General features: G+C 45.4%; 26 non-coding genes across 26 annotated transcripts; all 26 read right to left on the bottom strand.

Annotated features, from left to right (window-relative positions):
* Positions 1–8,170: 8,170 nt before the first annotated feature.
* Positions 8,171–8,257, bottom strand: trnay-gua (transfer RNA tyrosine (anticodon GUA)). Its single transcript is given in 2 exon segments — positions 8,171–8,206; positions 8,221–8,257. It is a non-coding gene; the product is annotated as a tRNA-Tyr (tRNA).
* Positions 8,258–8,778: 521 nt separating this feature from the next.
* Positions 8,779–8,851, bottom strand: trnaf-gaa (transfer RNA phenylalanine (anticodon GAA)). The gene has a single exon. It is a non-coding gene; the product is annotated as a tRNA-Phe (tRNA).
* A 792-nt stretch (positions 8,852–9,643) lies between these two features.
* trnay-gua (transfer RNA tyrosine (anticodon GUA)) lies at positions 9,644–9,730 on the bottom strand. The gene is given in 2 exon segments: positions 9,644–9,679; positions 9,694–9,730. It is a non-coding gene; the product is annotated as a tRNA-Tyr (tRNA).
* A 521-nt stretch (positions 9,731–10,251) lies between these two features.
* On the bottom strand, positions 10,252–10,324 carry trnaf-gaa (transfer RNA phenylalanine (anticodon GAA)). Its single transcript has one exon. It is a non-coding gene; the product is annotated as a tRNA-Phe (tRNA).
* Positions 10,325–11,118: 794 nt separating this feature from the next.
* On the bottom strand, positions 11,119–11,205 carry trnay-gua (transfer RNA tyrosine (anticodon GUA)). The gene is given in 2 exon segments: positions 11,119–11,154; positions 11,169–11,205. It is a non-coding gene; the product is annotated as a tRNA-Tyr (tRNA).
* Positions 11,206–11,726: 521 nt separating this feature from the next.
* On the bottom strand, positions 11,727–11,799 carry trnaf-gaa (transfer RNA phenylalanine (anticodon GAA)). Its single transcript has one exon. It is a non-coding gene; the product is annotated as a tRNA-Phe (tRNA).
* A 796-nt stretch (positions 11,800–12,595) lies between these two features.
* On the bottom strand, positions 12,596–12,682 carry trnay-gua (transfer RNA tyrosine (anticodon GUA)). Its single transcript is given in 2 exon segments — positions 12,596–12,631; positions 12,646–12,682. It is a non-coding gene; the product is annotated as a tRNA-Tyr (tRNA).
* A 521-nt stretch (positions 12,683–13,203) lies between these two features.
* trnaf-gaa (transfer RNA phenylalanine (anticodon GAA)) lies at positions 13,204–13,276 on the bottom strand. The gene has a single exon. It is a non-coding gene; the product is annotated as a tRNA-Phe (tRNA).
* Positions 13,277–14,069: 793 nt separating this feature from the next.
* trnay-gua (transfer RNA tyrosine (anticodon GUA)) lies at positions 14,070–14,156 on the bottom strand. Its single transcript is given in 2 exon segments — positions 14,070–14,105; positions 14,120–14,156. It is a non-coding gene; the product is annotated as a tRNA-Tyr (tRNA).
* A 523-nt stretch (positions 14,157–14,679) lies between these two features.
* Positions 14,680–14,752, bottom strand: trnaf-gaa (transfer RNA phenylalanine (anticodon GAA)). The gene has a single exon. It is a non-coding gene; the product is annotated as a tRNA-Phe (tRNA).
* Positions 14,753–15,548: 796 nt separating this feature from the next.
* trnay-gua (transfer RNA tyrosine (anticodon GUA)) lies at positions 15,549–15,635 on the bottom strand. The gene is given in 2 exon segments: positions 15,549–15,584; positions 15,599–15,635. It is a non-coding gene; the product is annotated as a tRNA-Tyr (tRNA).
* Positions 15,636–16,156: 521 nt separating this feature from the next.
* trnaf-gaa (transfer RNA phenylalanine (anticodon GAA)) lies at positions 16,157–16,229 on the bottom strand. Its single transcript has one exon. It is a non-coding gene; the product is annotated as a tRNA-Phe (tRNA).
* Positions 16,230–17,019: 790 nt separating this feature from the next.
* On the bottom strand, positions 17,020–17,106 carry trnay-gua (transfer RNA tyrosine (anticodon GUA)). Its single transcript is given in 2 exon segments — positions 17,020–17,055; positions 17,070–17,106. It is a non-coding gene; the product is annotated as a tRNA-Tyr (tRNA).
* A 522-nt stretch (positions 17,107–17,628) lies between these two features.
* Positions 17,629–17,701, bottom strand: trnaf-gaa (transfer RNA phenylalanine (anticodon GAA)). Its single transcript has one exon. It is a non-coding gene; the product is annotated as a tRNA-Phe (tRNA).
* A 793-nt stretch (positions 17,702–18,494) lies between these two features.
* trnay-gua (transfer RNA tyrosine (anticodon GUA)) lies at positions 18,495–18,581 on the bottom strand. The gene is given in 2 exon segments: positions 18,495–18,530; positions 18,545–18,581. It is a non-coding gene; the product is annotated as a tRNA-Tyr (tRNA).
* A 519-nt stretch (positions 18,582–19,100) lies between these two features.
* On the bottom strand, positions 19,101–19,173 carry trnaf-gaa (transfer RNA phenylalanine (anticodon GAA)). The gene has a single exon. It is a non-coding gene; the product is annotated as a tRNA-Phe (tRNA).
* A 795-nt stretch (positions 19,174–19,968) lies between these two features.
* Positions 19,969–20,056, bottom strand: trnay-gua (transfer RNA tyrosine (anticodon GUA)). The gene is given in 2 exon segments: positions 19,969–20,004; positions 20,020–20,056. It is a non-coding gene; the product is annotated as a tRNA-Tyr (tRNA).
* A 530-nt stretch (positions 20,057–20,586) lies between these two features.
* trnaf-gaa (transfer RNA phenylalanine (anticodon GAA)) lies at positions 20,587–20,659 on the bottom strand. Its single transcript has one exon. It is a non-coding gene; the product is annotated as a tRNA-Phe (tRNA).
* A 792-nt stretch (positions 20,660–21,451) lies between these two features.
* trnay-gua (transfer RNA tyrosine (anticodon GUA)) lies at positions 21,452–21,538 on the bottom strand. The gene is given in 2 exon segments: positions 21,452–21,487; positions 21,502–21,538. It is a non-coding gene; the product is annotated as a tRNA-Tyr (tRNA).
* Positions 21,539–22,071: 533 nt separating this feature from the next.
* trnaf-gaa (transfer RNA phenylalanine (anticodon GAA)) lies at positions 22,072–22,144 on the bottom strand. The gene has a single exon. It is a non-coding gene; the product is annotated as a tRNA-Phe (tRNA).
* A 784-nt stretch (positions 22,145–22,928) lies between these two features.
* Positions 22,929–23,015, bottom strand: trnay-gua (transfer RNA tyrosine (anticodon GUA)). Its single transcript is given in 2 exon segments — positions 22,929–22,964; positions 22,979–23,015. It is a non-coding gene; the product is annotated as a tRNA-Tyr (tRNA).
* Positions 23,016–23,549: 534 nt separating this feature from the next.
* On the bottom strand, positions 23,550–23,622 carry trnaf-gaa (transfer RNA phenylalanine (anticodon GAA)). Its single transcript has one exon. It is a non-coding gene; the product is annotated as a tRNA-Phe (tRNA).
* Positions 23,623–24,401: 779 nt separating this feature from the next.
* Positions 24,402–24,488, bottom strand: trnay-gua (transfer RNA tyrosine (anticodon GUA)). Its single transcript is given in 2 exon segments — positions 24,402–24,437; positions 24,452–24,488. It is a non-coding gene; the product is annotated as a tRNA-Tyr (tRNA).
* A 534-nt stretch (positions 24,489–25,022) lies between these two features.
* trnaf-gaa (transfer RNA phenylalanine (anticodon GAA)) lies at positions 25,023–25,095 on the bottom strand. The gene has a single exon. It is a non-coding gene; the product is annotated as a tRNA-Phe (tRNA).
* Positions 25,096–25,886: 791 nt separating this feature from the next.
* trnay-gua (transfer RNA tyrosine (anticodon GUA)) lies at positions 25,887–25,973 on the bottom strand. The gene is given in 2 exon segments: positions 25,887–25,922; positions 25,937–25,973. It is a non-coding gene; the product is annotated as a tRNA-Tyr (tRNA).
* A 534-nt stretch (positions 25,974–26,507) lies between these two features.
* trnaf-gaa (transfer RNA phenylalanine (anticodon GAA)) lies at positions 26,508–26,580 on the bottom strand. The gene has a single exon. It is a non-coding gene; the product is annotated as a tRNA-Phe (tRNA).
* Between the last annotated feature and the right edge of the window lie 741 nt (positions 26,581–27,321).

Raw genomic sequence — 27,321 nt, 5'->3', positions numbered from 1 at the left:
CTTTACAAGGCAGCCCTCTCAAAACCACGTCCGTTTACACAGGAACAGCAGAGACGATGGTTTCCTGTTCGGCCACTAGCGGGTGCTGTTGTTTTTTTTGTAATGAAACCACACATGAAGGAAGAAAATAGTATCGGTACATTTTAAGGGCCTGAGGATCAGCAGTGGAGATTTTGCCACGATCTGCGCCTGCGACTCAGGAGACCAAAAACTGGCGAGATAGATAGATAGATAGATAGATAGATAGATAGATAGATAGATAGATAGATAGATAGATGGATAACTCAGGACACAAAACTTCACTTTTCAACTTTCAACTTTTCACAAATCAAAATCGTACAAACGGCTCAAAGCTGAAAGCTCCTCTGAGTCTGCATCCAGCATCAGAATCACAGGAAGCGTGTCTTCTCTCCCCGTCTGTCATCACACAAACTTCACAACATTCCTTGTTGCAGACTGATGGTGCGTTCACACCGGTCGCGTTGCAAGCTTCACGGGCGTCGCTTTTACATTCAAAGTCTATGGTGGACGAGCTTCAATGGACCTAACGCGCGTCAGGCGCTTTTCGAGCATTGCAGACGTCAGCGACTGAAGTTGGGAAAATTGAACTTTTGACGCGTCAACGCAGAGCATCATCCAATCACAGACGAGCACTCTGAGCGCTGATACGGGCCAGAAGGTCGTCACACTGGGCCCGGGAGAGGCGGAAGTACCGCTGAGAGGGAACCTCGTCCTCACGCAGCTCCTGGAGCAAAAGGTGAAATTCGCCAAATTGCGAACACCGCTGCAGGATGGGACGAACCCAAAAACGTCGCACAGGCGCCTGACGCCGCCGTTTTCTGGCTTTCTTTATTAAATAAAGCCAAGCCAGTGTCCCGATGGGATCCGCCATTGTCAACATGAAGACAGGACACAGAAGCTCCTCCCACTCCCGCCAATGAGCTGCCCCGCGTTGCAAGCGTCGTTTGTAGATGAACAGGTGTCGAATTCCACACTTTACATGCGTCAACTTTCAGGCGTCAGTGAAGCAAGTGATGCTCGCAACACCTCCGGTGGGAACGCACCATGAGAATTCACCTCCATCGATGAGGATTCTATTTGTTAATTTGACCCAAAAGCCCCGAGAAATGAAGCTGTAAGCTCACAAACGGGAAAACAAGAGAAACGGACAGAAACAGAAAACTGGTTGTAAATCCTCTCAGTTCTCAACTTTTCTGAAGGAAGTCATTTCTGTGTGTGTGTGTGTGTGTGTGTGTGTGTGTGTTTTTGTGTGTGCCTCGGCTAAATAAAGCCGTGCAGTGTTGGGATCAGCATCTCTGCTTTGCCTCCTCATTGTGCTGCTGGGAAAGCAACAGTCGCAGGCCTGCCGATGATGCACCGTGTCAGCAAACACCCAACAATGGATCGTCTGGTGTCTCTCTCTGTGTCACACACACACACACACACACACACACACACACACACACACACACACACACAAACAATAGATGTTTTGGGAGAGACTCCCGGCTGTCACTAGTGTAGAACGTTAAGCCTGTTTGCAGTATTGTAGCTCAGTGCTAACACACACACACACACACACACACACACACACACACACACACACACACACACACACACACACACACACACACACACACACACACACAGATAAAAACCAAATACCAAAACATCCTTCTGAGGCAGAAACAAGCTTTCAAGACTTTTTGAAGCTACATTTTCCTGGAGTAAAGCTAAAGATGCTCCACAGACAGAATTGCTTATAACCTGCATGTGCTGCACGTTAAAAATAACAGATCTTTATGTTAAATACTTAATCGTTCCTGAGATCAAATAAATCAAACATTACTGAACTTTTCAGTAGTAAGCAGGGGCAGCTCACCACTAGAGGGCGCCAGGGCGCCGCCCCACCCCTTGTCAATCACCACTCACCTCATTATCACTCATACTAAAAAATATAAAAAAATTAAATAATAAATTACAAATATTATGGAGTGAATGTTTATTTTTCTATGAGCATAATAAAAACTAGGTAACACTTTACTTTAAGCACCCGGTATAACACATTATAAGTAGTTATAAACACTCATACATGATCACAATGCTCTATAACTCACTATACAGCACTATACAGTATAGGGTTAGGCTTAGGTCCTGGCATTGTGATCATCTATGAATGTTTATAACTATAGCTACACGTGTTATAATGGAATTATAATGCTTTATAAATGTACGTATAATATGTTATACAGGGGGGCTTCAAATAATGTGTTACCAAAAACTATATAGGGAATGATGCTGAATTAGGCTGTTTCATTCATCCTTGTTGTCTGATTAGTGACGTATATCCAGTTTCCGCTCTGGGGAGCAAAAATCTTTGGCCATGGACTCTGGTTGAAAGTTGGACATGCGCAGTAGCTCCTCTTCAATACAAGAGACAGGAAGATTTGGGGGCGCACATTTCATGTGCTCACAGCTGAAAGCAAAGGGATTATTTTCGTACCACCACCCTCCCGCCATGGGAGGCGCTGACATGTAGCCGACAGACAGATCAAGGCACGGAAGTTGGAGACGATAAATTGGAGACGCAGATTCCCTAATTACTCTCTGCGAAGAACACAGAGGCAGTGTATCTCTGCTGGCCAAGAAACGCCGCACACTGGGTCCAGCTGATCTTCAGAGAGGAGCTACAGAGGTCAGATAAATAGTGTAAATGGTGTACACACAATGTTTTTAATACTGCTATATTGTGAGACACACATCGTAATATAGGCCCTCCAGAAAATAATGTCTACTTTTATAGAAGTGCTTTGTTAATTTGCATTGTTGACATAAAATTAACACATTTAAATCATAAAATAAATAGTTTATAATCGTTGAGAAATTTGCTTCTCTCAAGGACAGAAGGGCAAAATTTATGTACAAAAGGCTGTAATACAAAAGTATTGTTGCTTTTTGCACATGTAATTTATCTGAATACAATGGTTTAATTCTTAAGCACATGTTTGCTTGCTTTTTTATCTTGGTTGTTTTGGGGTTGTTTTGTGGCCATAAATTAGGTTTGTTTGAAAGAAATTCTGTGACTACAGTTTTCATTCTGACACTGCATCTATCTTAAATTTAATTCAAAATGTTTTAAAAACTCTTAAATTCATTAAAATCGACAGAAACCCTGTTTTTGGCATATGCCTATTTTGGAGTTATGCCCCCCCCCCCCCCCCCCCCCCCCCGGAGGAAACTGCACCAGCTGCCACTGGTTGTAAGTCGAAATGAAGTTAAGGAATATGACAAAAGATGAAGTGAGCTAACTATAGCGAACAAGCTAGCTCGTAGGGTCGATGCTCGGTGGATCAATTCCAGGCCACCTGTTGTGGAAGTACAGTAAAGCTGTAATTTCAGGGAAATTCCAGCAGGGGGCGATGATGTTGGTTTTAGAAAGAGCCCCAGTCCCATTGGCAGGGGCGGTTTTTGCTCTGGGTCATATGGTCAAGCACCCAGGGCACAAACAGGGCGAAGGGGCGCACCGTCACCGTGCACTCGAGGGAATAAAATAAATTCTCCCTGGTCTCAGAGCAGTTGGATGTTCACGGTTTCTTGTCGTCACCTTGTGGGTCGGTGGAAGAGAATTCAGAATATATTCAGAAATGCAAAAAAGTAAGGAGAAGACGTCCTCAAGAATTTAAAAACAAAGGAGCATCACCAGACCACTTTTGATTAAAACTCAAATGTTGGTGTCTGTCTGTGGGTTAATAACACTGTAGTCAAAGATCAGGTTAAGTCAAACCATTCTTCACTCTTCAGCTGTTCACCTCAAAGGGGACCAAGAGCAGCAGAGAGTATAAAATCGGATTTAAAACATATTGCAGTTCAACACGGAGAAACCAATATGTGTGAAAATGTATTGAATTGACTAATTGAATACCGAAAAGGTGCACATGTTTTAATATTTTATTATACTTTAGTTTTAGTTGATCTTAATCCGTGTATCATTCGTTCAATTGATATTCAATTTAGAATCAAAAAACAAAATATTGAAAAATGAGTCGTTTTTCCTTTTTTCGTTTTTAAAATGAAAACAAATAAATGAAAATTGGTTCGTTTTTCAATATCCTGTTTGTTAAGACAGATCAAATAAAGGAAAGTTGAAATGCGGCCACAGAGCAGACTTTAATGTGATTTTTCAATTTCTTCGATCTCCGTGACCCGGAAGTTCTATCGTCTGTGTTTTGGTTTTTGCCGGCGGGAAACGTGGGCGGTCACGTCAACCTGTAGTCCAGCACACACTACAGAAGGATCGGGCCGAATTTTGCCCCAATTTTCTCCTCCCTACCGAAGACAAGGTCCGGGAGTATGCTAATGAGTTCGGGTCCGATCTTCGTGTAGTGTTCGGGGGGTTCAGAGAGATGTTTTCCGGTCGGAGCCTCTCGGGAGGCGTCGGAAGGGGAGATCGTAAATAATGAACATGTTTAATATTTCTGATCGCAAATCCTGTGGTGCGTGGAGCTCTGAGAGGCGCTGATCAGCTCCGAGTAGAGCTGTCCACTCCCTCGAAATAAAGCTCCCTGATTGGCTGGTGCTGCTGCTTAAAAAAATCCCATCTCAGCCGTCAGAGATGGAGACATATGTGAAATATATTCACTATATGACAGTGAAAGAGAAAAGTCAGAACTCCTAAACTCAGCAGTGAAGAAAGTGAGGGGTTAATCCTCAATAACTGGATCGCTCCTGGATAAACTGTATTTCCTCCATTCAGACCCAAACTCAGATCTGCATCGCAAGTCCTACATTAACCATCACGGAAGAATGAGGAAAAAAATAAATGAAAAAAAAAACAAACAACAACTTTAATATCCTGACTCCGTGCCTTCAGAGAGACGAGCGACGCATAATGAAATTTACCTAATCAAAGCTCAACGAGATTTTATTCTGGTGTAAACTATCCAATCTGGGGACAAAAAGAATTATTTAAGATATGTGGTGATTTAAAAAAGTAGCTTTGTCAGAGTCTGCTACTGCTCTTAAGCGATTAGGTAAATTTCATTATGCGTCGCTCGTCTCTCTGAAGGCAGGGAAAGTTGGGGGTTTTTTTTCCATGATGGTTAATAGTGGACATGAATTCAAACATCGGGATTATTGCAGGACTGGCGATGCAGATGAATGAGCAGATCGTAGTTTGGGTCTGAATGGAGGAAATACAGTTGATCCAGGAGCGATCCAGGTATTGAGGATTAACCTCTCACTTTCTTCACTGCTGAGTTTAGGAGTTCTGACTTTTCTCTTTCACTGTCATAATATGTCTCCATCTCTGACGGCTGAGAGGGGATTTTTTTTTAAGCAGCAGCACCAGCCAATCAGGGAGCTTTATTTCGAGGGAGTGGACAGCTCTACTCGGAGCTGATCAGCGCCTCTCAGAGCTCCACGCACCACAGGATTTGCGATCAGAAATATTAAACATGTTCATTATTTACGATCTCCCCTTCCGACGCCTCCCGAGAGGCTCCGACCGGAAAACATCTCTCTGAACCCCCCGAACACTACACGAAGTTCAGACCCGAGATCATTATCATACTCCCGACAGTCGGACCTTGTCGGCTTCGGTCGGGAGGAGAAGATCGGGGCAAAATTCGGCCTGATCCTTCTGTAGTAGTGTATAGTAGTGTGTGCTGGCCTTAAACTGACCGACAGGGTCCCGTGACCCGCCCACCTTCCCGCCGGCAAAAACCAAAACACAGACGATAGAACTTCCGGGTCACGGAGATCGAAGAAATTGAAAAATCACATTAAAGTCTGCTCTGTGGCCGTATTTCAACTTTCCTTTATTTGATCTGTCTTAACAAACGGGATATTGAAAAACGAACCAATTTTCATTTATTTGTTTTCATTTTAAAACGAAAAAAGGAAAAACGACTCATTTTTCAATATTTTGTTTTTTGATTCTAAATTGAATATCAATTGAACGAATGATACACGGATTGATCTTTATCTAAAGTTGATCTATAAGTATAGCTTAAGTAGACCTAGACTTTTTATGTACTTTTCAAGCAAAGTAAACCAAGCAAAGTTGTTGTTATTGAAGTAGATATTAGATTGTTGCCATGCGATCCATTGGTCACCAGACTCGCCACAACACTGTTTATGTTCACGTAGATGACGACATTAAATGAGGAATGGAAAAGGGATAAGTAAAAAAAGCCCTCAGGTGCCCAGTTCAGGAAAAGGAGGGAAGGAGGGCGGCAAGGAGGGTGTTCGCCCAGGATGCAAAACACGCCAGGACCACTGCTCAGTGGAGCAAATCTAAAAATGCCAAATGTCAGAGGAAAATAAACATATTAAAAGTCTGGATTCAGAACATCTTCTGGTTTCTATCACCAGTTTCTACAACTGCGTCGGCTTCACCAGACTCTCATTTTCATCTGCTGATTTTATTTTATGAGTAATGGCATGAATTATTCTGTGTTCGTTGCATTTACCCCAAATATTATCACTAATTCATTTAGTTATTACATTTATAGATATTCATTAATAACAAGTAGAAACATATTTTATGCTGTGACTTGAACTCAAGTATGAGTGAAACTGTGCTTAAGATTAAAAATACAAAACTTCTGTAGAATTCTCTATTGTCCATTGCAGACATAATTTAATTTTTGACAATGTGGTTGAATTAATGTTTTTTTTTTTTTTTTTTTTTTTTTGTGGTAGCAGTTTGATTCCAAGAGGAAATCGAGAATAGTAGATTATTAGTTATTTAGGTAGTTATTTATCGTGAGAGCCGTCTGGTCGGCGGAGACAAGGACGTCTTCAGTCCAGCACGAAGGATCAAATGTGGCTCTGGAAAAGATTCCCGTGAGACAGACTGTAGTCTGGTTCACACAGAGATCCAAGATTCCAGGAAGGATTTAGTCCAGGGACAGACTGGGGGGGGGGGGGTCTCTCTGTCGGAACACAGATTCAATTTTTTGTCCCATGGCTGCAACAGTTGGACAGGTGGACCAGCTCAGTCACCAAGAATCCAGACTCCTTTAATCACAGCCACTCTGACATAACTGAAAGAATAAAAGAAAATCAGTGGTAGTGTAACAATTCAATCATAATGATAGCAAGATAGCAAGGCTTACAGGAAAGTATCGAAGGCGACAAAACTGTTGCAAGGGACCATTTCTGGACCAATGATTTGAGTTGTTCTGTCAGATAGAGGGTGAGACTGGAGGATGGAGATCCACAGGGTGATGAATTGAATGAAAAATGTTACTTAGTTCTGCTTTAACATTTGTAAAAATACACGAAGCTGAAAACAGAAGAAGAGAGAAAATCTGAAGGTTGCTCTTCCAAACATGGCTCAGAGGATTAAAAAGCTGCACTATTGCAGACATATTGTTCTGAAGAAGTGAACAAGTTGTGGTGATACAGTAAACGAATCACCTACCCAGATCTCAGACAAACATCGATGACTGATATTTTTCCACACAGTCCTGATTTGCTCTGTGGTCCGGATTTTAAAGGGATGGTGTGAAAGTCCCCTTTGTCCAATGTCAACCAGTGTGATCCAGTTTGAAACCTTCATTGTTTCTACAACTGAGGGGAATTTTTGTTTCTCAGCTAGAAGAGTGGCGTGCTCTCTGTCGATAACTCAGTTGGTAGAGCAGAAGACTGCCGCACACAACACTGAAATCATTAGGCTGCTGATTCAAATCCGGCTTGAAAGAGAACTTTTCAGAAAGCCCACATTATATTAATTAGACAAGCCTAGACTCAAACACTCAACAACTCTGCACCACAACTTTCATTCACCATTTGTCACGTCTTGAAAAATCTGCAACGTGCCTGCTGACAGTGATCTTGACCTATTCTAAAGCCGACATGGTCAGTTTTCTGAAAAGTCCTCTTTCAAATGAAAAACTGCAGAGGACCGGATTGGCTTACCAACTACTCGTAAGACCCTTTATCTACTTGGTTGGGGTAAGTTGAATTTTTTGTGACAAAGGTAACTGTCACCTTGAAATGGAGGGACCTGCAAGTAACTGAAGAGAACAAGACACAGCTTGAAAGGAAGCCCAAACACCACCGTCTTTCGCCATCTCTCAGATGTGGAACACAGTTACCAAGAGCGACCGAGATGACCGAATCCAGGCTTCTGTAATTGATGCAACGTGGGTTGACTGAAAAGTTCTCCTTCGAGCCGGATTTGAACCAGCGACCTAAGGATTTCAATGCTGTACACTACAGTCCTCCGCTCTACCAACTGAGCTATCGAAGGATGGTACACAGCAATTCTAGCTGAAAAAAGAAAAAAGAAAAAAAAAAGTCCCTCAATAATGGAAACAATGAAGGATTCAAACTGGATCACATTGGTTGACATTGGACGAAGGGCACTTTCACACCATCCCTGTAGAATCTGGAAGACAGGGCAAATCAGGACTTTGTGGGCAAATACCCATGATTGATTCTTGTGTGAGAGCCCCCTTTGATGGAAAATCCACATCCTTCTGCTGGGAGAAGGAGCTTGAAGAGACACTGTCTGTGAAGGCTGGACAGGAGGCACTGCTGGAGGAGGCTGGAGATGAGGCACTTATGGGTGAAGAATGGAGAGACGACAAAGGAAATGGTGGCTGGATTGGTAAAAGAGCAGGGGGGGGCTGTCCTCTGCAGTGCCTTCAGTGGAAAGTAGCTTGGCAAGCGTTGCCCCTTCTCATCCCTGAAGCAGTGAACAGAGGCTCCTGCAGTTTTCCAACGGACAACTGATCCTGTCGGAGTTTCCTCAAGAAGTTGGACAGTGCTTGCCGAAACCCGGGATTGAACCAGGGACCTTTAGATCTTCAGTCTAACGCTCTCCCAACTGAGCTATTTCGGCTCATGAGTTGAAACTTTTCCCTTAAAAAAAAAAAAAAAAAAAAAAAAAAAAAGCAGAACAATAGACAGCAGAATCCACGCAAAGTCGCATGAAGATCAGCAAACGTTACATGAAGATTCTTGTGACCACAGTTCTGAGGGGAGTCCTGTCATTTACGCCAGGGCATCTCAACCCTGGTCCTCGAGGCCCGCTCCACCCACTGAGCCGTCAGCATTTTTTCCAACGGGTTTTCTGGGCGAGAGAAACAAAAACATTCCCAGTGGAGTTGGCACCATGAAGGTTTGAGACATAATCAGACTGGCTTACATTGGACTAAGTCAAGCTCCCTCTTGACTTCTTCACGAATGACTTTGGACAATGACTTATCCTTTGACTCAAACACTCAACAACTCTGCACCACAACTTTCATTCACCATTTGTCACGTCTTGAAAAATCTGCAACGTGCCTGCTGACAGTGATCTTGACCTATTCTAAAGCCGACATGGTCAGTTTTCTGTAAAGTCCTCTTTCAAATGAAAAACTGCAGAGGACCGGATTGGCTTACCAACTACTCGTAAGACCCTTTATCTACTTGGTTGGGGTAAGTTGAATTTTTTGTGACAAAGGTAACTGTCACCTTGAAATGGAGGGACCTGCAAGTAACTGAAGAGAACAAGACACAGCTTGAAAGGAAGCCCAAACACCACCGTCTTTCGCCATCTCTCAGATGTGGAACACAGTTACCAAGAGCGACCGAGATGACCGAATCCAGGCTTCTGTAATTGATGCAACGTGGGTTGACTGAAAAGTTCTCCTTCGAGCCGGATTTGAACCAGCGACCTAAGGATTTCAATGCTGTACACTACAGTCCTCCGCTCTACCAACTGAGCTATCGAAGGATGGTACACAGCAACTCTAGCTGAAAAAGAAAAAAGAAAAAAAAAGTCCCTCAATAATGGAAACAATGAAGGATTCAAACTGGATCACATTGGTTGACATTGGACGAAGGGCACTTTCACACCATCCCTGTAGAATCTGGAAGACAGGGCAAATCAGGACTTTGTGGGCAAATACCCATGATTGATTCTTGTGTGAGAGCCCCCTTTGATGGAAAATCCACATCCTTCTGCTGGGAGAAGGAGCTTGAAGAGACACTGTCTGTGAAGGCTGGACAGGAGGCACTGCTGGAGGAGGCTGGAGATGAGGCACTTATGGGTGAAGAATGGAGAGACGACAAAGGAAATGGTGGCTGGATTGGTAAAAGAGCAAGGGGGGGTGCTGTCCTCTGCAGTGCCTTCAGTGGAAAGTAGCTTGGCAAGCGTTGCCCCTTCTCCTCCCTGAAGCAGTGAACAGAGGCTCCTGCAGTTTTCCAACGGACAACTGATCCTGTCGGAGTTTCCTCGAGAAGTTGGACAGTGCTTGCCGAAACCCGGGATTGAACCAGGGACCTTTAGATCTTCAGTCTAACGCTCTCCCAACTGAGCTATTTCGGCTCATGAGTTGAAACTTTTCCCTTAAAAAAAAAAAAAAAAAAAAAAAAAAAAAAAGCAGAACAATAGACAGCAGAATCCACGCAAAGTCGCATGAAGATCAGCAAACGTTACATGAAGATTCTTGTGACCACAGTTCTGAGGGGAGTCCTGTCATTTACGCCAGGGCATCTCAACCCTGGTCCTCGAGGCCCGCTCCACCCACTGAGCCGTCAGCATTTTTTCCAACGGGTTTTCTGGGCGAGAGAAACAAAAACATTCCCAGTGGAGTTGGCACCATGAAGGTTTGAGACATAATCAGACTGGCTTACATTGGACTAAGTCAAGCTCCCTCTTGACTTCTTCACGAATGACTTTGGACAATGACTTATCCTTTGACTCAAACACTCAACAACTCTGCACCACAACTTTCATTCACCATTTGTCACGTCTTGAAAAATCTGCAACATGCCTGCTGACAGTGATCTTGACCTATTCTAAAGCCGACATGGTCAGTTTTCTGAAAAGTCCTCTTTCAAATGAAAAACTGCAGAGGACCGGATTGGCTTACCAACTACTCGTAAGACCCTTTATCTACTTGGTTGGGGTAAGTTGAATTTTTTGTGACAAAGGTAACTGTCACCTTGAAATGGAGGGACCTGTAAGTAACTGAAGAGAACAAGACACACCTTGAAAGGAAGCCCAAACACCACCGTCTTTCGCCATCTCTCAGATGTGGAACACAGTTACCAAGAGCGACCGAGATGACCGAATCCAGGCTTCTGTAATTGATGCAACGTGGGTTGACTGAAAAGTTCTCCTTCGAGCCGGATTTGAACCAGCGACCTAAGGATTTCAATGCTGTACACTACAGTCCTCCGCTCTACCAACTGAGCTATCGAAGGATGGTACACAGCAATTCTAGCTGAAAAAGAAAAAAGAAAAAAAAAGTCCCTCAATAATGGAAACAATGAAGGATTCAAACTGGATCACATTGGTTGACATTGGACGAAGGGCACTTTCACACCATCCCTGTAGAATCCGGAAGACAGGGCAAATCAGGACTTTGTGGGCAAATACCCATGATTGATTCTTGTGTGAGAGCCCCCTTTGATGGAAAATCCACATCCTTCTGCTGGGAGAAGGAGCTTGAAGAGACACTGTCTGTGAAGGCTGGACAGGAGGCACTGCTGGAGGAGGCTGGAGATGAGGCACTTATGGGTGAAGAATGGAGAGACGACAAAGGAAATGGTGGCTGGATTGGTAAAAGAGCAAGGGGGGGTGCTGTCCTCTGCAGTGCCTTCAGTGGAAAGTAGCTTGGCAAGCGTTGCCCCTTCTCCTCCCTGAAGCAGTGAACAGAGGCTCCTGCGGTTTTCCAACGGACAAGTGATCCTGTCGGAGTTTCCTCAAGAAGTTGGACAGTGCTTGCCGAAACCCGGGATTGAACCAGGGACCTTTAGATCTTCAGTCTAACGCTCTCCCAACTGAGCTATTTCGGCTCATGAGTTGAAACTTTTCCCTTAAAAAAAAAAAAAAAAAAAAAAAAAAAAAAAAAGCAGAACAATGGACAGCAGAATCCACGCAAAGTCGCATGAAGATCAGCAAACGTTACATGAAGATTCTTGTGACCACAGTTCTGAGGGGAGTCCTGTCATTTACGCCAGGGCATCTCAACCCTGGTCCTCGAGGCCCGCTCCACCCACTGAGCCGTCAGCATTTTTTCCAACGGGTTTTCTGGGCGAGAGAAACAAAAACATTCCCAGTGGAGTTGGCACCATGAAGGTTTGAGACATAATCAGACTGGCTTACATTGGACTAAGTCAAGCTCCCTCTTGACTTCTTCACGAATGACTTTGGACAATGACTTATCCTTTGACTCAAACACTCAACAACTCTGCACCACAACTTTCATTCACCATTTGTCACGTCTTGAAAAATCTGCAACATGCCTGCTGACAGTGATCTTGACCTATTCTAAAGCCGACATGGTCAGCTTTCTGAAAAGTCCTCTTTCAAATGAAAAACTGCAGAGGACCGGATTGGCTTACCAACTACTCGTAAGACCTTTTATCTACTTGGTTGGGGTAAGTTGAATTTTTTGTGACAAAGGTAACTGTCACCTTGAAATGGAGGGACCTGCAAGTAACTGAAGAGAACAAGACACAGCTTGAAAGGAAGCCCAAACACCACCGTCTTTCGCCATCTCTCAGATGTGGAACACAGTTACCGAGAGCGACCGAGATGACCGAATCCAGGCTTCTGTAATTGATGCAACGTGGGTTGACTGAAAAGCTCTCCTTCGAGCCGGATTTGAACCAGCGACCTAAGGATTTCAATGCTGTACACTACAGTCCTCCGCTCTACCAACTGAGCTATCGAAGGATGGTACACAGCAACTCTAGCTGAAAAATAAAAAAGAAAAAAAAAGTCCCTCAATAATGGAAACAATGAAGGATTCAAACTGGATCACATTGGTTGACATTGGACGAAGGGCACTTTCACACCATCCCTGTAGAATCCGGAAGACAGGGCAAATCAGGACTTTGTGGGCAAATACCCATGATTGATTCTTGTGTGAGAGCCCCCTTTGATGGAAAATCCACATCCTTCTGCTGGGAGAAGGAGCTTGAAGAGACACTGTCTGTGAAGGCTGGACAGGAGGCACTGCTGGAGGAGGCTGGAGATGAGGCACTTATGGGTGAAGAATGGAGAGACGACAAAGGAAATGGTGGCTGGATTGGTAAAAGAGCAAGGGGGGGTGCTGTCCTCTGCAGTGCCTTCAGTGGAAAGTAGCTTGGCAAGCGTTGCCCCTTCTCCTCCCTGAAGCAGTGAACAAAGGCTCCTGCGGTTTTCCAACGGACAACTGATCCTGTCGGAGTTTCCTCAAGAAGTTGGACAGTGCTTGCCGAAACCCGGGATTGAACCAGGGACCTTTAGATCTTCAGTCTAACGCTCTCCCAACTGAGCTATTTCGGCTCATGAGTTGAAACTTTTCCCTTAAAAAAAAAAAAAAAAAAAAAAAAAAAAAAGCAGAACAATGGACAGCAGAATCCACGCAAAGTCGCATGAAGATCAGCAAACGTTACATGAAGATTCTTGTGACCACAGTTCTGAGGGGAGTCCTGTCATTTACGCCAGGGCATCTCAACCCTGGTCCTCGAGGCCCGCTCCACCCACTGAGCCGTCAGCATTTTTTCCAACGGGTTTTCTGGGCGAGAGAAACAAAAACATTCCCAGTGGAGTTGGCACCATGAAGGTTTGAGACATAATCAGACTGGCTTACATTGGACTAAGTCAAGCTCCCTCTTGACTTCTTCACGAATGACTTTGGACAATGACTTATCCTTTGACTCAAACACTCAACAACTCTGCACCACAACTTTCATTCACCATTTGTCACGTCTTGAAAAATCTGCAACATGCCTGCTGACAGTGATCTTGACCTATTCTAAAGCCGACATGGTCAGCTTTCTGAAAAGTCCTCTTTCAAATGAAAAACTGCAGAGGACCGGATTGGCTTACCAACTACTCGTAAGACCTTTTATCTACTTGGTTGGGGTAAGTTGAATTTTTTGTGACAAAGGTAACTGTCACCTTGAAATGGAGGGACCTGCAAGTAACTGAAGAGAACAAGACACAGCTTGAAAGGAAGCCCAAACACCACCGTCTTTCGCCATCTCTCAGATGTGGAACACAGTTACCAAGAGCGACCGAGATGACCGAATCCAGGCTTCTGTAATTGATGCAACGTGGGTTGACTGAAAAACTCTCCTTCGAGCCGGATTTGAACCAGCGACCTAAGGATTTCAATGCTGTACACTACAGTCCTCCGCTCTACCAACTGAGCTATCGAAGGATGGTACACAGCAATTCTAGCTGAAAAAAAAAAAAAGAAAAAAAAAAGTCCCTCAATAATGGAAACAATGAAGGATTCAAACTGGATCACATTGGTTGACATTGGACGAAGGGCACTTTCACACCATCCCTGTAGAATCTGGAAGACAGGGCAAATCAGGACTTTGTGGGCAAATACCCATGATTGATTCTTGTGTGAGAGCCCCCTTTGATGGAAAATCCACATCCTTCTGCTGGGAGAAGGAGCTTGAAGAGACACTGTCTGTGAAGGCTGGACAGGAGGCACTGCTGGAGGAGGCTGGAGATGAGGCACTTATGGGTGAAGAATGGAGAGACGACAAAGGAAATGGTGGCTGGATTGGTAAAAGAGCAAGGGGGGGTGCTGTCCTCTGCAGTGCCTTCAGTGGAAAGTAGCTTGGCAAGCGTTGCCCCTTCTCCTCCCTGAAGCAGTGAACAGAGGCTCCTGCGGTTTTCCAACGGACAAGTGATCCTGTCGGAGTTTCCTCAAGAAGTTGGACAGTGCTTGCCGAAACCCGGGATTGAACCAGGGACCTTTAGATCTTCAGTCTAACGCTCTCCCAACTGAGCTATTTCGGCTCATGAGTTGAAACTTTTCCCTTAAAAAAAAAAAAAAAAAAAAAAAAAAAAAAAAAGCAGAACAATGGACAGCAGAATCCACGCAAAGTCGCATGAAGATCAGCAAACGTTACATGAAGATTCTTGTGACCACAGTTCTGAGGGGAGTCCTGTCATTTACGCCAGGGCATCTCAACCCTGGTCCTCGAGGCCCGCTCCACCCACTGAGCCGTCAGCATTTTTTCCAACGGGTTTTCTGGGCGAGAGAAACAAAAACATTCCCAGTGGAGTTGGCACCATGAAGGTTTGAGACATAATCAGACTGGCTTACATTGGACTAAGTCAAGCTCCCTCTTGACTTCTTCACGAATGACTTTGGACAATGACTTATCCTTTGACTCAAACACTCAACAACTCTGCACCACAACTTTCATTCACCATTTGTCACGTCTTGAAAAATCTGCAACATGCCTGCTGACAGTGATCTTGACCTATTCTAAAGCCGACATGGTCAGCTTTCTGAAAAGTCCTCTTTCAAATGAAAAACTGCAGAGGACCGGATTGGCTTACCAACTACTCGTAAGACCTTTTATCTACTTGGTTGGGGTAAGTTGAATTTTTTGTGACAAAGGTAACTGTCACCTTGAAATGGAGGGACCTGCAAGTAACTGAAGAGAACAAGACACACCTTGAAAGGAAGCCCAAACACCACCGTCTTTCGCCATCTCTCAGATGTGGAACACAGTTACCAAGAGCGACCGAGATGACCGAATCCAGGCTTCTGTAATTGATGCAACGTGGGTTGACTGGAAAGCTCTCCTTCGAGCCGGATTTAAACCAGCGACCTAAGGATTTCAATGCTGTACACTACAGTCCTCCGCTCTACCAACTGAGCTATCGAAGGATGGTACACAGCAACTCTAGCTGAAAAAGAAAAAAGAAAAAAAAAGTCCCTCAATAATGGAAACAATGAAGGATTCAAACTGGATCACATTGGTTGACATTGGACGAAGGGCACTTTCACACCATCCCTGTAGAATCCGGAAGACAGGGCAAATCAGGACTTTGTGGGCAAATACCCATGATTGATTCTTGTGTGAGAGCCCCCTTTGATGGAAAATCCACATCCTTCTGCTGGGAGAAGGAGCTTGAAGAGACACTGTCTGTGAAGGCTGGACAGGAGGCACTGCTGGAGGAGGCTGGAGATGAGGCACTTATGGGTGAAGAATGGAGAGACGACAAAGGAAATGGTGGCTGGATTGGTAAAAGAGCAAGGGGGGGTGCTGTCCTCTGCAGTGCCTTCAGTGGAAAGTAGCTTGGCAAGCGTTGCCCCTTCTCCTCCCTGAAGCAGTGAACAAAGGCTCCTGCGGTTTTCCAACGGACAACTGATCCTGTCGGAGTTTCCTCAAGAAGTTGGACAGTGCTTGCCGAAACCCGGGATTGAACCAGGGACCTTTAGATCTTCAGTCTAACGCTCTCCCAACTGAGCTATTTCGGCTCATGAGTTGAAACTTTTCCCTTAAAAAAAAAAAAAAAAAAAAAAAAAAAAAGCAGAACAATGGACAGCAGAATCCACGCAAAGTCGCATGAAGATCAGCAAACGTTACATGAAGATTCTTGTGACCACAGTTCTGAGGGGAGTCCTGTCATTTACGCCAGGGCATCTCAACCCTGGTCCTCGAGGCCCGCTCCACCCACTGAGCCGTCAGCATTTTTTCCAACGGGTTTTCTGGGCGAGAGAAACAAAAACATTCCCAGTGGAGTTGGCACCATGAAGGTTTGAGACATAATCAGACTGGCTTACATTGGACTAAGTCAAGCTCCCTCTTGACTTCTTCACGAATGACTTTGGACAATGACTTATCCTTTGACTCAAACACTCAACAACTCTGCACCACAACTTTCATTCACCATTTGTCACGTCTTGAAAAATCTGCAACATGCCTGCTGACAGTGATCTTGACCTATTCTAAAGCCGACATGGTCAGCTTTCTGAAAAGTCCTCTTTCAAATGAAAAACTGCAGAGGACCGGATTGGCTTACCAACTACTCGTAAGACCTTTATCTACTTGGTTGGGGTAAGTTGAATTTTTTGTGACAAAGGTAACTGTCACCTTGAAATGGAGGGACCTGCAAGTAACTGAAGAGAACAAGACACAGCTTGAAAGGAAGCCCAAACACCACCGTCTTTCGCCATCTCTCAGATGTGGAACACAGTTACCAAGAGCGACCGAGATGACCGAATCCAGGCTTCTGTAATTGATGCAACGTGGGTTGACTGAAAACTCTCCTTCGAGCCGGATTTGAACCAGCGACCTAAGGATTTCAATGCTGTACACTACAGTCCTCCGCTCTACCAACTGAGCTATCGAAGGATGGTACACAGCAATTCTAGCTGAAAAAAAAAAAAAGAAAAAAAAAGTCCCTCAATAATGGAAACAATGAAGGATTCAAACTGGATCACATTGGTTGACATTGGACGAAGGGCACTTTCACACCATCCCTGTAGAATCTGGAAGACAGGGCAAATCAGGACTTTGTGGGCAAATACCCATGACTGATTCTTGTGTGAGAGCCCCCTTTGATGGAAAATCCACATCCTTCTGCTGGGAGAAGGAGCTTGAAGAGACACTGTCTGTGAAGGCTGGACAGGAGGCACTGCTGGAGGAGGCTGGAGATGAGGCACTTATGGGTGAAGAATGGAGAGACGACAAAGGAAATGGTGGCTGGATTGGTAAAAGAGCAAGGGGGGGTGCTGTCCTCTGCAGTGCCTTCAGTGGAAAGTAGCTTGGCAAGCGTTGCCCCTTCTCCTCCCTGAAGCAGTGAACAGAGGCTCCTGCGGTTTTCCAACGGACAACTGATCCTGTCGGAGTTTCCTCAAGAAGTTGGACAGTGCTTGCCGAAACCCGGGATTGAACCAGGGACCTTTAGATCTTCAGTCTAACGCTCTCCCAACTGAGCTATTTCGGCTCATGAGTTGAAACTTTTCCCTTAAAAAAAAAAAAAAAAAAAAAAAAAAAAAGCAGAACAATGGACAGCAGAATCCACGCAAAGTCGCATGAAGATCAGCAAACGTTACATGAAGATTCTTGTGACCACAGTTCTGAGGGGAGTCCTGTCATTTACGCCAGGGCATCTCAACCCTGGTCCTCGAGGCCCGCTCCACCCACTGAGCCGTCAGCATTTTTTCCAACGGGTTTTCTGGGCGAGAGAAACAAAAACATTCCCAGTGGAGTTGGCACCATGAAGGTTTGAGACATAATCAGACTGGCTTACATTGGACTAAGTCAAGCTCCCTCTTGACTTCTTCACGAATGACTTTGGACAATGACTTATCCTTTGACTCAAACACTCAACAACTCTGCACCACAACTTTCATTCACCATTTGTCACGTCTTGAAAAATCTGCAACATGCCTGCTGACAGTGATCTTGACCTATTCTAAAGCCGACATGGTCAGTTTTCTGAAAAGTCCTCTTTCAAATGAAAAACTGCAGAGGACCGGATTGGCTTACCAACTACTCGTAAGACCCTTTATCTACTTGGTTGGGGTAAGTTGAATTTTTTGTGACAAAGGTAACTGTCACCTTGAAATGGAGGGACCTGCAAGTAACTGAAGAGAACAAGACACAGCTTGAAAGGAAGCCCAAACACCACCGTCTTTCGCCATCTCTCAGATGTGGAACACAGTTACCAAGAGCGACCGAGATGACCGAATCCAGGCTTCTGTAATTGATGCAACGTGGGTTGACTGGAAAGCTTCTCCTTCGAGCCGGATTTGAACCAGCGACCTAAGGATTTCAATGCTGTACACTACAGTCCTCCGCTCTACCAACTGAGCTATCGAAGGATGGTACACAGCAACTTCTAGCTGAAAAAGAAAAAAGAAAAAAAAAGTCCCTCAATAATGGAAACAATGAAGGATTCAAACTGGATCACATTGGTTGACATTGGACGAAGGGCACTTTCACACCATCCCTGTAGAATCCGGAAGACAGGGCAAATCAGGACTTTGTGGGCAAATACCCATGATTGATTCTTGTGTGAGAGCCCCCTTTGATGGAAATCCACATCCTTCTGCTGGGAGAAGGAGCTTGAAGAGACACTGTCTGTGAAGGCTGGACAGGAGGCACTGCTGGAGGAGGCTGGAGATGAGGCACTTATGGGTGAAGAATGGAGAGACGACAAAGGAAATGGTGGCTGGATTGGTAAAAGAGCAAGGGGGGGTGCTGTCCTCTGCAGTGCCTTCAGTGGAAAGTAGCTTGGCAAGCGTTGCCCCTTCTCCTCCCTGAAGCAGTGAACAAGGCTCCTGCGGTTTTCCAACGGACAACTGATCCTGTCGGAGTTCCTCAAGAAGTTGGACAGTGCTTGCCGAAACCCGGGATTGAACCAGGGACCTTTAGATCTTCAGTCTAACGCTCTCCCAACTGAGCTATTTCGGCTCATGAGTTGAAACTTTTCCCTTAAAAAAAAAAAAAAAAAAAAAAAAGCAGAACAATGGACAGCAGAATCCACGCAAAGTCGCATGAAGATCAGCAAACGTTACATGAAGATTCTTGTGACCACAGTTCTGAGGGGAGTCCTGTCATTTACGCCAGGGCATCTCAACCCTGGTCCTCGAGGCCCGCTCCACCCACTGAGCCGTCAGCATTTTTTCCAACGGGTTTTCTAGGGCGAGAGAAACAAAAACATTCCCAGTGGAGTTGGCACCATGAAGGTTTGAGACATAATCAGACTGGCTTACATTAGGACTAAGTCAAGCTCCCTCTTGACTTCTTCACGAATGACTTTGGACAATGACTTATCCTTTGACTCAAACACTCAACAACTCTGCACCACAACTTTCATTCACCAGTTTGTCACGTCTTGAAAAATCTGCAACATGCCTGCTGACAGTGATATTGACCTATTCTAAAGCCGACATGGTCAGTTTTCTGAAAAGTTCCTCTTTCAAATGAAACACTGCAGAGGACCGGCATTGGCTCACCAACTACTCGTAAGACCCTTTATCGACTTGGTTGGGGTAAGTTGAATTTTTTGTGACAAAGGTAACTGTCACCTTGAAGTGGAGGGACCTGCAAGTAACTGAAGAGAACAAGACACACCTTGAAAGGAAGCCCAAACACCGACGGTCTTTCGCCATCTCTCAGATGTGGAACACAGTTACCAAGAGCGACCCGAGACTGACCGAATCCAGGCTTCTCTTACTAATGCAACGTGGGTTGACTGAAAAGTTCTCCTTCGAGCCGGATTTGAACCAGCGACCTAAGGATTTCAACTGCTGTACACTACAGTCCTCCGCTCTACCAACTGAGCTATCGAAGGATGGTACACAGCACTTCTAGCTGAGAAAAAAAAAAAAAAAAGTCCCTCAAAAGTCCCTCAATAATGGAAACAATGAAGGTTTCAAACTGGATCACATTGGTTGACAATGGACGAAGGGCACTTTCACACCATCCCTGTAGAATCCGGAAGACAGGGCAAATCAGGACTTTGTGGGCAAATACCCATGATTGATTCTTGTGTGAGAGCCCCCTTTGATGGGAAATCCACATCCTTCTGCTGGGAGAAGGAGCTTGAAGAGAGCACTGTCTGTGAAGGCTGGACAGGAGGCACTGCTGGAGGAGGCTGGAGATGAGGCACTTATGGGTGAAGAATGGAGAGGCGACAACGGAAATGGTGGCTGGATTGGTAAAAGAGCAAGGGGGGGGTGCTGTCCTCTGCAGTGCCTTCAGTGGAAAGTAGCTTGGCAAGCGTTGCCCCTTCTCCTCCCTGAAGCAGAGAACAGAGGCTCCTGCGGTTTTCCAACGGACAACTGATCCTGTCGGAGTTTCCTCAAGAAGTTGGACAGTGCTTGCCGAAACCCGGGATTGAACCAGGGACCTTTAGATCTTCAGTCTAACGCTCTCCCAACTGAGCTATTTCGGCTCATGAGTTGAAACTTTTCCCTAAAAAAAAAAAAAAAAAAAAAAAAAAAAAAAGCAGAACAATGGACAGCAGAATCCACGCAAAGTCGCATGAAGATCAGCAAACGTTACATGAAGATTCTTGTGACCACAGTTCTGAGGGAGTCCTGTCATTTACGCCAGGGCATCTCAACCCTGGTCCTCGAGGCCCGCTCCACCCACTGAGCCGTCAGCATTTTTTCCAACGGGTTTTCTGGGCGAGAGAAACAAAAACATTCCCAGTGGAGTTGGCACCATGGAGGTGTGAGACATAATCAGACTGGCTTACATTAGACTAAGTCAAGCTACCTCTTGACTTCTTCACGAATGACTTTGGACAATGACTTATCCTTTGAATCAAACACTCAACAACTCTGCACCACAACTTTCATTCACCGTTTGTCACGTCTTGAAAAATCTGCAACATGCCTGCTGACAGTGATATTGACCTGTTCTAAAGCCGACATGGTCAGTTTTCTGAAAAGTTCTCTTTCAAATGAAACACTGCAGAGGACCGCATTGGCTCACCAACTTCTCGTAAGACCTTTCATCGACTTGGTTGGGGTAATTTGAATTTTTTGTGACAAAGGTAACTGTCACCTTGAAGTGGAGGGACCTGCAAGTAACTGAAGAGAACAAGACACACCTTGAAAGGAAGCCCAAACACGACGGTCTTTCGCCATGTCTCAGATGTGGAACACAGTTACCAAGAGCGACCCAGACGACCGAATCCAGGCTTCTCTTACTAATGCAACGTGGGTTGACTGAAAAGTTCTCCTTCGAGCCGGATTTGAACCAGCGACCTAAGGATTTCAACGCTGTACACTACAGTCCTCCGCTCTACCAACTGAGCTATCGAAGGATGGTACACAGGACTTCTACCTGAGAAAAAAAAAAAAAACGTCCCTCAAACGTCCCTCAATAATGGAAACAATGAAGGTTTCAAACTGGATCACATTGGTTGACAATGGACGAAGGGCACTTTCACACCATCCCTGTAGAATCCGGAAGACAGGGCAAATCAGGACTTTGTGGGCAAATACCCATTATTGATTCTTGTGTGAGAGCCCCCTTTGATGGGAAATCCACATCCTTCTGCTGGGAGAAGGAGCTTGAAGAGAGACTGTCTGTGAAGGCTGGACAGGAGGCACTGCTGGAGGAGGCTGGAGATGGGGCACTTATGGGTGAAGAATGGAGAGGCGACAACGGAAATGGAGGCTGGATTGGTAAAATACTAAGGGGGGGGGGGGTTGCTGTCCTCTGCAGTGCCTTCAGTGGAAAGTTGCTTGGCAAGCGTTGCCCCTTCTCCTCCCTGAAGCAGTGAACAGAGGCTCTTGCGGTTTTCCAACAGACAACTGATCTTGTTTCAATTTCATCAAGAAGTTGAGCAGTGCTTGCCGAAACCCGGGATTGAACCAGGGACCTTTAGATCTTCAGTCTAACGCTCTCCCAGCTGAGCTATTTCGGCTCACGAGTTGAAACTTTTCCCTAAAAAAAAAAAAAAAAAAAAAGCAGATCAATGGACAGCAGAATCCACGCAAAGTCGGTTGAAGATCAGCAAACACTGCATGAAGATTCTTGTGACCACAGTTCTGAGGGGAAGTCCTGTCATTTACGCCAGGGCATCTCATCCCTGGTCCTCGAGGCCCGCTCCACCCACTGAGCCAGTCAGCATTTTTCCAACGGGTTTTCTAGGCGAGAGAAACAAAAACATTCCCAGTGGAGTTGGCACCATGGAGGTGTGAGACATAATCAGACTGGCTTACATTAGACTAAGTCAAGCTACCTCTTGACTTCTTCACGAATGACTTTGGACAATGACTTATCCTTTGAATCAAACACTCATCAACTCTGCACCACAACTTTCATTCACCGTTTGTCACGTCTTGAAAAATCTGCAACATGCCTGCTGACAGTGATATTGACCTGTTCTAAAGCCGACATGGTCAGTTTTCTGAAAAGTTCTCTTTCAAATGAAACACTGCAGAGGACCGCATTGGCTCACCAACTTCTCGTAAGACCTTTCATCGACTTGGTTGGGGTAATTTGAATTTTTTGTGACAAAGGTAACTGTCACCTTGAAGTGGAGGGACCTGCAAGTAACTGAAGAGAACAAGACACACCTTGAAAGGAAGCCCAAACACGACGGTCTTTCGCCATCTCTCAGATGTGGAACACAGTTACCAAGAGCGACCCAGACGACCGAATCCAGGCTTCTCTTACTAATGCAACGTGGGTTGACTGAAAAGTTCTCCTTCGAGCCGGATTTGAACCAGCGACCTAAGGATTTCAACGCTGTACACTACAGTCCTCCGCTCTACCAACTGAGCTATCGAAGGATGGTACACAGGACTTCTACCTGAGAAAAAAAAAAAAACGTCCCTCAAACGTCCCTCAATAATGGAAACAATGAAGGTTTCAAACTGGATCACATTGGTTGACAATGGACGAAGGGCACTTTCACACCATCCCTGTAGAATCCGGAAGACAGGGCAAATCAGGACTTTGTGGGCAAATACCCATTATTGATTCTTGTGTGAGAGCCCCCTTTGATGGGAAATCCACATCCTTCTGCTGGGAGAAGGAGCTTGAAGAGAGACTGTCTGTGAAGGCTGGACAGGAGGCACTGCTGGAGGAGGCTGGAGATGGGGCACTTATGGGTGAAGAATGGAGAGGCGACAACGGAAATGGAGGCTGGATTGGTAAAATACTAAGGGGGGGGGGGGGGGTTGCTGTCCTCTGCAGTGCCTTCAGTGGAAAGTTGCTTGGCAGCGTTGCCCCTTCTCCTCCCTGAAGCAGTGAACAGAGGCTCTTGCGGTTTTCCAACAGACAACTGATCTTGTTTCAATTTCATCAAGAAGTTGAGCAGTGCTTGCCGAAACCCGGGATTGAACCAGGGACCTTTAGATCTTCAGTCTAACGCTCTCCCAGCTGAGCTATTTCGGCTCACGAGTTAAAATTTTTCCCTAAAAAAAAAAAAAAAAAAGCAGATCAATGGACAGCAGAAACCACGCAAAGTCGGTTGAAGATCGGCAAACACTGCATGAAGATTCTTGTGACCACCGTTCTGAGGGAAGTCCTGTCATTTACGCCAGGGCATCTCATCCCTGGTCCTCGAGGCCCGCTCCACCCACTGAGCCATCAGCATTTTTCCAACGGGTTTTCTAGGCGAGAGAAACAAAAACATTCCCAGTGGAGTTGGCACCATGGAGGTGTGAGACATAATCAGACTGGCTTACATTAGACTAAGTCAAGCTACCTCTTGACTTCTTCACGAATGACTTTGGACAATGACTTATCCTTTGAATCAAACACTCATCAACTCTGCACCACAACTTTCATTCACCGTTTGTCACGTCTTGAAAAATCTGCAACATGCCTGCTGACAGTGATATTGACCTGTTCTAAAGCCGACATGGTCAGTTTTCTGAAAAGTTCTCTTTCAAATGAAACACTGCAGAGGACCGCATTGGCTCACCAACTTCTCGTAAGACCTTTCATCGACTTGGTTGGGGTAATTTGAATTTATTGTGACAAAGGTAACTGTCACCTTGAAGTGGAGGGACCTGCAAGTAACTGAAGAGAACAAGACACACCTTGAAAGGAAGCCCAAACACGACGGTCTTTCGCCATCTCTCAGATGTGGAACACAGTTACCAAGAGCGACCCAGACGACCGAATCCAGGCTTCTCTTACTAATGCAACGTGGGTTGACTGAAAAGTTCTCCTTCGAGCCGGATTTGAACCAGCGACCTAAGGATTTCAACGCTGTACACTACAGTCCTCCGCTCTACCAACTGAGCTATCGAAGGATGGTACACAGGACTTCTACCTGAGAAAAAAAAAAAAACGTCCCTCAAACGTCCCTCAATAATGGAAACAATGAAGGTTTCAAACTGGATCACATTGGTTGACAATGGACGAAGGGCACTTTCACACCATCCCTGTAGAATCCGGAAGACAGGGCAAATCAGGACTTTGTGGGCAAATACCCATTATTGATTCTTGTGTGAGAGCCCCCTTTGATGGGAAATCCACATCCTTCTGCTGGGAGAAGGAGCTTGAAGAGAGACTGTCTGTGAAGGCTGGACAGGAGGCACTGCTGGAGGAGGCTGGAGATGGGGCACTTATGGGTGAAGAATGGAGAGGCGACAACGGAAATGGAGGCTGGATTGGTAAAATACCAGGGGGGGGGGGGGGGGTTGCTGTCCTCTGCAGTGCCTTCAGTGGAAAGTTGCTTGGCAGCGTTGCCCCTTCTCCTCCCTGAAGCAGTGAACAGAGGCTCTTGCGGTTTTCCAACAGACAACTGATCTTGTTTCAATTTCATCAAGAAGTTGAGCAGTGCTTGCCGAAACCCGGGATTGAACCAGGGACCTTTAGATCTTCAGTCTAACGCTCTCCCAGCTGAGCTATTTCGGCTCACGAGTCAAAACTTTTCCCTAAAAAAAAAAAAAAAAAAAAAAAAAAAAAAAGCAGATCAATGGACAGCAGAAAACACGCAAAGTCGGTTGAAGATCGGCAAACACTGCATGAAGATTCTTGTGACCACCGTTCTGAGGGAAGTCCTGTCATTTACGCCAGGGCATCTCATCCCTGGTCCTCGAGGCCCGCTCCACCCTTTGAGCCATCAGCATTTTTCCAACGGGTTTTCTAGGCGAGAGAAACAAAAACATTCCCAGTGGAGTTGGCACCATGGAGGTGTGAGACATAATCAGACTGGCTTACATTAGACTAAGTCAAGCTACCTCTTGACTTCTTCACGAATGACTTTGGACAATGACTTATCCTTTGAATCAAACACTCAACAACTCTGCACCACAACTTTCATTCACCGTTTGTCACGTCTTGAAAAATCTGCAACATGCCTGCTGACAGTGATATTGACCTGTTCTAAAGCCGACATGGTCAGTTTTCTGAAAAGTTCTCTTTCAAATGAAACACTGCAGAGGACCGCATTGGCTCACCAACTTCTCGTAAGACCTTTCATCGACTTGGTTGGGGTAAGTTGAATTTTTTGTGACAAAGGTAACTGTCACCTTGAAGTGGAGGGACCTGCAAGTAACTGAAGAGAACAAGACACACCTTGAAAGGAAGCCCAACACGACGGTCTTTCGCCATCTCTCAGATGTGGAACACAGTTACCAAGAGCGACCCAGACGACCGAATCCAGGCTTCTCTTAATAATGCAACGTGGGTTGACTGAAAAGTTCTCCTTCGAGCCGGATTTGAACCAGCGACCTAAGGATTTCAACGCTGTACACTACAGTCCTCCGCTCTACCAACTGAGCTATCGAAGGATGGTACACAGGACTTCTACCTGAGAAAAAAAAAAAAAAAACGTCCCTCAAACGTCCCTCAATAATGGAAACAATGAAGGTTTCAAACTGGATCACATTGGTTGACAATGGACGAAGGGCACTTTCACACCATCCCTGTAGAATCCGGAAGACAGGGCAAATCAGGACTTTGTGGGCAAATACCCATTATTGATGCTTGTGTGAGAGCCCCCTTTGATGGGAAATCCACATCCTTCTGCTGGGAGAAGGAGCTTGAAGAGAGACTGTCTGTGAAGGCTGGACAGGAGGCACTGCTGGAGGAGGCTGGAGATGGGGCACTTATGGGTGAAGAATGGAGAGGCGACAACGGAAATGGAGGCTGGATTGGTAAAATACTAAGGGGGGGGGGGGTTGCTGTCCTCTGCAGTGCCTTCAGTGGAAAGTTGCTTGGCAGCGTTGCCCCTTCTCCTCCCTGAAGCAGTGAACAGAGGCTCTTGCGGTTTTCCAACAGACAACTGATCTTGTTTCAATTTCATCAAGAAGTTGAGCAGTGCTTGCCGAAACCCGGGATTGAACCAGGGACCTTTAGATCTTCAGTCTAACGCTCTCCCAGCTGAGCTATTTCGGCTCACGAGTCAAAACTTTTCCCTAAAAAAAAAAAAAAAAAAGCAGATCAATGGACAGCAGAAACCACGCAAAAGTCGGTTGAAGATCGGCAAACACTGCATGAAGATTCTTGTGACCACCGTTCTGAGGGAAGTCCTGTCATTTACGCCAGGGCATCTCATCCCTGGTCCTCGAGGCCCGCTCCACCCTTTGAGCCATCAGCATTTTTCCAACGGGTTTTCTAGGCGAGAGAAACAAAAACATTCCCAGTGGAGTTGGCACCATGGAGGTGTGAGACCTAATCAGACTGGCTTACATTAGACTAAGTCAAGCTACCTCTTGACTTCTTCACGAATGACTTTGGACAATGACTTATCCTTTGAATCAAACACTCATCAACTCTGCACCACAACTTTCATTCACCGTTTGTCACGTCTTGAAAAATCTCCAACATGCCTGCTGACAGTGATATTGACCTGTTCTAAAGCCGACATGGTCAGTTTTCTGAAAAGTTCTCTTTCAAATGAAACACTGCAGAGGACCGCATTGGCTCACCAACTTCTCGTAAGACCTTTCATCGACTTGGTTGGGGTAATTTGAATTTTTTGTGACAAAGGTAACTGTCACCTTGAAGTGGAGGGACCTGCAAGTAACTGAAGAGAACAAGACACACCTTGAAAGGAAGCCCAAACACGACGGTCTTTCGCCATCTCTCAGATGTGGAACACAGTTACCAAGAGCGACCCAGACGACCGAATCCAGG

Source organism: Salarias fasciatus, chromosome 15 (assembly GCF_902148845.1).
Source record: "Salarias fasciatus chromosome 15, fSalaFa1.1, whole genome shotgun sequence".
Taxonomy (NCBI): domain Eukaryota; kingdom Metazoa; phylum Chordata; class Actinopteri; order Blenniiformes; family Blenniidae; genus Salarias; species Salarias fasciatus.
This window is presented reverse-complemented; position numbering and strand designations above follow the sequence as displayed.